This window comes from Lethenteron reissneri, chromosome 65, assembly GCF_015708825.2.
Source record: "Lethenteron reissneri isolate LAM-NWPU_2019-01 chromosome 65, ASM1570882v1, whole genome shotgun sequence".
NCBI lineage: Eukaryota > Metazoa > Chordata > Hyperoartia > Petromyzontiformes > Petromyzontidae > Lethenteron > Lethenteron reissneri.
The window spans coordinates 4,938,110-4,945,124 of NC_083843.1; the positions used below are offsets into that span (position 1 = coordinate 4,938,110).

Here is a 7,015-nt window from a genome sequence, read left to right on the forward strand (position 1 = left end):
ACATAGAGACCCATATACTCACAGAGACTCGCAGCCTCACATAGAGACTCATAGACTCAATCAGATACCCACAGACTCACTCTGAGACCGGATAAACTGCCACATATCATGGGCGAGGAATCTCAAAGCAAGTGTTATTATTTTACACATTATATCAGCCACACGTGAACAAAACCCCAAACTCTCACTCAATCTCACCCTCTTTCACTCATGCGCCCACCACTCACCTGCCTCTCAGTAGCAAGGCGCTCACATGCTGAGTAGCATTTAGGAGGGGATTTCCAAAAAAAAACCTCCCTTGACCACGTGCAGCTTTTCCGGTTTTTGAAAATATTCACAAAAAATCACCTACCCACCCCCGCCATCTACTGGACTTTTCCGTCAAACCGGACTCCGAGCACAGAGGTGGGCGACCCCATTCGCATGAATAGGGTGGGTGGGTGGAGGTTGGTGGAGGTGGGTGGAGATGGGCAGGTGGATGGGGAACGGGTGTTGTGTTGAGTGGGAGAGATCATTCTTACGTGCGGGGGAGGGGGGACAGGCTAGAGGAGCCTCATATGCATGAGAGCATTGGGTGTTTGGGCGAGTGCGTTGGCATATCAGTGGGTATGTGAATGGATATGCGAGTTCGTAGTGTAGTGGTGAGCTTCGTCGGCCGGGTTTAGGCGGTGTTCGATTTCCGCTCACGGCCAACACCAGTTATGCATATCTGAACCGGTTTCGGGCCTCCCCTAGGTCGACTCAGCCTACAATGAGTACCTGGTGCGGTGTGTAAACATCGCCACTGGGGAGACAAAGGCGGTCGGGCGTGGTGCTGGCCACCCATCCCCTCGTGTGCCGTTCCGGCTTTCATAGGTGCTCGCTAACAGCACTTGCCCCAAAAGTATGTTAAGACTATATGGGGGATCTTTACATTTGACTTTTTGGTTATGTGCGTGGTTACGTTGGTATGTTAGTGGGTATGTTGGTATGTGAGTGATACGCAAGTCATCTCAGTCAGTCAACCCATGGCACCTGGGTTTGTCTCGTGACCTCCTGTCAGCGAGCCTTTGACACTTCATGTGGCCTCAAAGTGCACCTGGCCTGGCACAGGTGCCATGGTGACGTCACCATCACTTGGTTGGTAAATGGCGGGTATTGAGATATGTGAGTGTGGTCCCTGACGATAATGCTGTCGTGGCTATGAGCAATGCCATGGAGGGAAGCAGGGGCGGTTTCTTCATTAGGGCGATTGGGCGACGCACCACCAATGTCATTCAACCACAGAGTTACGCTAGCCGTTACTGTGCCTCTGGATATAGTCCAATCAGCGTCATGTCACGTTCTGTGGAGTACCGTCTCTTTTTGGGCGATTTCACTCCGGCTGAGAATCGCCCAGAGTGTTCCCATAGACTTAAATTCAAAGATGTTTTTTTTCGAACGGGGGGCGCTCCAATGCATTCTCTATGGCTTCCGGGAGGGCTCGCACTAACGTGCTTACGTCATTATACGTAAGCACGTTTCAGTCAACAATGTTATTTGTTGCCACCTAGTAGAATCTTTAATAAAAAAAACTGAGTGGATTGTAATAATAGTGAGTATAGAAACAAACAAGGAGATGTATTGTAAGAATCACTTTATTTTTCATTAATATTAAAGAAGTGAAGTTGCCTTTACATGCTTAAGCTGTTAATTTATTCATTGCATGAGTGGACCTTATCCTTATCAATCATCCAGACATTTGCCCCCTCTGAGAGATTTTGCAGGAGCCGCCACTGGAGGGAAGGTCCATTCAAATGGCTGTTCCCCTCGTGGCGCTCGAAGCCACCACAGCGACCAACAGGGGCTCTGGACGGATGCGAGAGGCAGGTAACCCCTACACCTTTCATTCAATTACCACGAAAACACGTGCAAAATATCGAATTAAGCTTGAACCGGAAGTCCCGGGGGGAACAGGCGTCTAGAAAATCTCCTGGCACAAGTGCCATGGTGATATAAGGGGCCGTCTATAAATTACGTCACGCGATTTTGGACGATTTTTGACCCCCCCCCCCCCATCGTCACAAGGCGTCACAAAAAGTCAGACCCCCCCCCCCCTCAAATATGACGTCACAAAGCTCTGCCCCCCCCCACCCCGAAAAAAAATAAACATGCTTCAAATCGCTTTAACTATTGTCATTGTAGTACGTATTTAATGTGGCGCTGCACTCTGATGTTGTAGGAGATAACATGTATTAAAAAGTCGATTTAATTAAGTAGAACGTGTTGTCTATATTTATTTCAAGTTGCGCATTTTGATGTGACGTCACATTTCTCAACCCCCCCCTCCCCCTTGTCACAAATGTCTGACCCCCCCCCCCAGGTGCGTGACGTCATTAATGGATGGCCCCTAACTACCACTTAGTGGCGATTGGTGGTTGATGTGTGGGGAGTGGTGGTCTTGTGGTTAGCAATGTGCTACGAACACGGCGACCCAATTTCGATTCCTGCTCATGGTCCTGGGGCCTCCCCAAGGTCGACTTAGCATCAAATGAATATACCTGGTTGCGATGTGTGAACATCGCCACTAGAAAGACAAAGATGGCTGGGTGTGGTACTGGCCACCCACCCCTTCGTGTGCCGCAGTGCAGACCTTCACAGGCTTTGCTCGCGACTAACAGCAGTGTCTCAAGTCTGTTAAGGCTACACGGGGGATCCTTGTCTTTGGGTAAGTGGTCGATTCCACCTCGGGAGTTCACAATACAGTGGATATGTGAGCCAGTCCCAAGCCTGGATAAAAAAGAGGGTTGGGCAAAAGCTATTACGATACTAGTGGGAGACTGGAATGCAACAATTGGGAAGGATAACACTGGATGGGATCGCATCATTGAAATACTGTATATGGATATGTAATACTGAAGTTCAAACAAAAAGACTGCAGAAAATGGACTGCAGTTTTTGAGGGGCTGATGATAAGGCCCTGCTTCTTAATAGCATGGTCCAGGTCAAGCAGTAGTGCCTCCAACTCCTTCTCTGATTGAGCAGCAATCATCAGATCATCAGTACACATAACATGGTTATATAAAAGAGATCCATTCCTCGACCACAACTGGGCATCCATCAGCCTACTATTGTATCTGTACCAGATAGAGATTCACTTGGTAAAACCATGGAAGGCTTCTTGAACTACGTTGTTGAAAACGATGTTAAATAATGTAGGCACCAGAAGACATCCCTATCGCACCCTAAAGTGAATAGAGAATGGCTCTGACTCCTAGCTACCAAGCTTTACCCAGGCCTGCCCACCATCATGAAGGTCATTAATGCTTGTGTGGAGGTATTATTGTGCACTCCCCATGCTGTCAGCTGGTAGTATCCCACACGTGTCAATAGGGGGCAGAAGAGTGACCGAGCCCAGTGTCCAAGGACTATGGCCAAAGGGACCAACGCTAACCCCTATGAGATAGTGGATTCAGGGACGCAGACCCCAGGAGGGGGCTGGGGGATGACGTCACCCTCCCAGGACCTGGCGGAAGGTTCTGGAAGGAAGGTGTGGCCGGGGCGGAGCAAGCCACGGACCTGTATAAAAGCAGGACCTCTAAACGGCCCCGGCAGTCGCCGTCCACCCGAAGACCAAGAGCCTCCTGAAGAGACGAGCCCAAGGGCAGAGCCGTACCCCTGGAAAGGGTCGGCCTCCAGCTTATATACCAGTGAAGACCAAGCTTCACTCAAGAAAGGTTAGAATAGCCAGCGAGAGGCGTATTAGTACGGAAGGACTACCTCCTCAGTGTATCGGGTGTAAGGGGCCGTTACCCCATTTATGTTAGGGATTTATGTATATATATAGGTCTGTTCGAAATGTTTAGCATACTTTCCAACATGCAACAAACTTGAAATTTAGCATGTGGGTAGCTTCCAGAATGTACACAATGCAAAACGTATAAAAATAGACTTTTGTATTTGGGGGGGGGGCGCAATAATGGATATATATTGCACGGCAAGTGAGCGGTGACGTCACATCTGTGATGTCACCCCGCATGTGGCAGCCATTACACAGTGTGCCTGCTGACGTCACGCATCGCCCAACCCAACGCGTAGGCCGTGTATTTGTAGAGTAGTATGGAGACATGACGTCATACGCGCTGTGAGGTGCGAGGACGTCATGTCACCTGGGGGTACTTAAGGGGGGCCCCGTGATGAAAGGGGGGTCGTTGTGGGAGCCCGGGATGGAGAGCGGTTGAAGAGATAGCCAGGGGTAAGGCTGGGAGAGGTCTGCACGAGCCAGCTAGGGTTAGGTGGGGCGCTGCTCTCCTTGGTCGGGCGGTGTTGGTTGAGCCCCCGTCTCGACTCGAGAGAGAGATAGCTGCGCTAGCAGCAGATATAGCCGAGGTCCCCGTGAAGGACCCAGTGTAGGGGCACCTACCTCTGGTGCGGTTATTGCTCCCTTGTGTTAATAAACCGGCACAAGCCCTTACCTGGAAACCTGCCTCCGAGTCGTCATTCACCACACAACATATTAATCCAAGACAATAATCAAAGTCCCGGGCGAAGCTGGTAGTAAAGCTAGTTGTTAATAAAATACATGTTGCCTCAGAAAGACTCTCCTCTAGTTATTGACCTACTACACTTGTGAGCAGAGAGATAGCAATTCTGAAAGCATGAAGAAAAACCCAGAGTCTTAGTCTGTTTATGGTATCATAGGCCTTGACCAGGTCAATAAAACAGAGATCTTAGGTCCTGTTGGAATTCCCGACACCTCGGCTGTAGCAGACAGAGAATATGGCATCTGTGCAGGACTGCCTTGGCCTAAAACCACATTGGGGCTCTCATCAGCAAGCATGGCAAGGCGGTGTTGAATATTTTTTGCCAGAACTTTTCCCAACATACTGAGGAGGGAGATATCCATGTAGTTGTTACAGTCTATGTGGTCCCTCTTCTTAAAGAGGGGGACCATCAGGGCATCCTCCCCATCCTGTGGGCTGTTATAATGATGTAATTTATGGCAGTCTGCACATAATTGCCACCCTTCCTCAGCAGTTCGTTTAGGAGATTATATCTAATTGGCACTTTTCCTGGTCTCAGACTCTGGATCGCCTTCTGTACTTCTTCAACAAATGACACTTCAGCCAGCCACTTGCAGGCGGCGACTTCTTCCAATACTGCAGCCTTAGGGTCATCCCCACTGTGTCCCATGATTTGTTCTTGGCTAAGGGATATCCCCTTCCCCAAGACCTCAGAGAAATGTTCAGCAAATCTGCAAACCTGTTCCTGGGGGTCGAAGATCAGATCACCTTTTTTTCCTCTTAGCATGGTGATAGGTGTGAAGCTGCAAGTTACTATTCTTATGGAATTAAAGAGTGACTTGTCATCGCGGGTGGCTGAGGCAGCTTCCATTTGCTCAGCAACCAGTAAGCACCACTCATCCTTGCAGTGGCGCATGGCTGCGGTAAGCCTCCTCATTCTCTGACGTGGGATGCTGTAGATGGTAGGAGTGGGCCTATTGCTTTTTCTCAGCCAGCCAGATCACCTCCTCCATCAGCCAGAGTCTCTGGGGACGTTTGGACGGCATACCCAAAGCAGCTTTTGTAGCTGCATGAGCCACAGTCCTTAACCTCACCCAATTCCCCTCAGCATCCAGAGGAGGGCGAATGGTGCCAAACCCAGCTGTAAGCAATGATAAAATTCTTGCTTGCGACTTTTATCAGCTAGCTTTTACCAAGCCATTGTGGGTTTGAATGGGGTCCTAAATGGACACCCACCACTGTAGTGGAAGAATGGCAGGCACATCTTACAGATGACAACCCGATGGTCAGTGGGCAGATCAGCTCCATGTCCTGGTGTCAAGGACATGGCCCACATCCACTGTTCCGTAACAATGTAGTCCAGCAGATGTTCTTGCTTGTACCCGGCGTACATCGATAATGTTGTGTAGATGCGCCGATGCAGGAACAGCTGTAATTAGAAGCCTATGAACTGCACAGAAGTCTAGCATAATTCAACCATTGTTATTGAGCCTATCTGGCTCATGTCTTCCAATCATTCCAGCCCTGGTGCCACCATCATGACCCACTCGGGCATGAAAGTCACTGAACAGCACTACTCTATCCCAAGGGGCCAATATTGCTAGCACCTGTGGCGGGAGGTCATGGAAGGCATCTGACTTATCGGCCTTGCCTACATCTCTCCACTGATGTTCATATTTGGTTGGGGCATAACCAACCACCAACATTCATTGCCGCCCATTGATGGGAAGATAAGCCCACATTATCGTGAAACTCATAGCTTCTCACACCTCACCACCATTCTCCCATACCTCCATTATTTTGTTCAGAAGAAGAGCCATTCACTCTTGTTTGGCAGTTTCCTGGTGACTGGTGCCAGAACCGGTCCACCGGATCTCATGAATACCACTTAGATCCAGGCGGTACCGGTCCAGCTACAGACAGAGAAGTGGCAGCCTCTTCTCCGCAATAAGCATTCAAACATTGTAAATAGCCACTTGCAGTGGCCTTTTGCCATTTCTGGAGGAACCCCAAGGATACGGGTTGAGTCTCCTGGCTTTGCTAAATCGGGTTTGGCCAGGAAACTTTAAAGACACCTGTCCTCCCGGTGCCTCCGGCACAAGTTAGTTCGATATTTTTTACGTGGTTTCGTGGTCATTGAATTGAAGTTGCAGGGGTCACTAGCCCCTTGCACCCGTCCAGAGCCCCCATGGTGGCTACGAGCACCATGAGGGTTAACAGGCTATCCTCCTCCCCCTCTCCTCCTCCCTCCTCCCCCCCAATGGCATTGTTCACAGACTCCACAGCATTATCGTCCAGCAACCACCGAGGCGGTAGGGGTTTGCTTTTTCCGGACTCTTCCTGACCCACTCACTCACCGACTCACTCACCAACTCACTTATATCCGCGCAGTGGTGCAGTTGGAAGCCAAACACAGCTCCTTCCGTAGCGGCCAACGCCCGCGCAAGTGGAGAGACAGAGGGAGGGAGACGGCGATGGTGTAACTACAGGCGCGTTTATTGAGCCAATCACAGCCACTTGCACAGCCTCCAAGT

General features: G+C 49.9%; 1 protein-coding gene across 1 annotated transcript in view; it reads right to left on the minus strand.

Moving 5' to 3' along the window:
- The window catches only part of LOC133359612 (uncharacterized), a 35,698-nt gene extending 35,394 nt beyond the window's left edge, over window positions 1-304 (minus strand). The window contains exon 1 of the mRNA XM_061578080.1: window positions 229-304. The gene's annotated coding sequence lies outside the window, so the exon portion shown is untranslated. The remainder of the gene's footprint in view (window positions 1-228) is intronic.
- Between the last annotated feature and the right edge of the window lie 6,711 nt (window positions 305-7,015).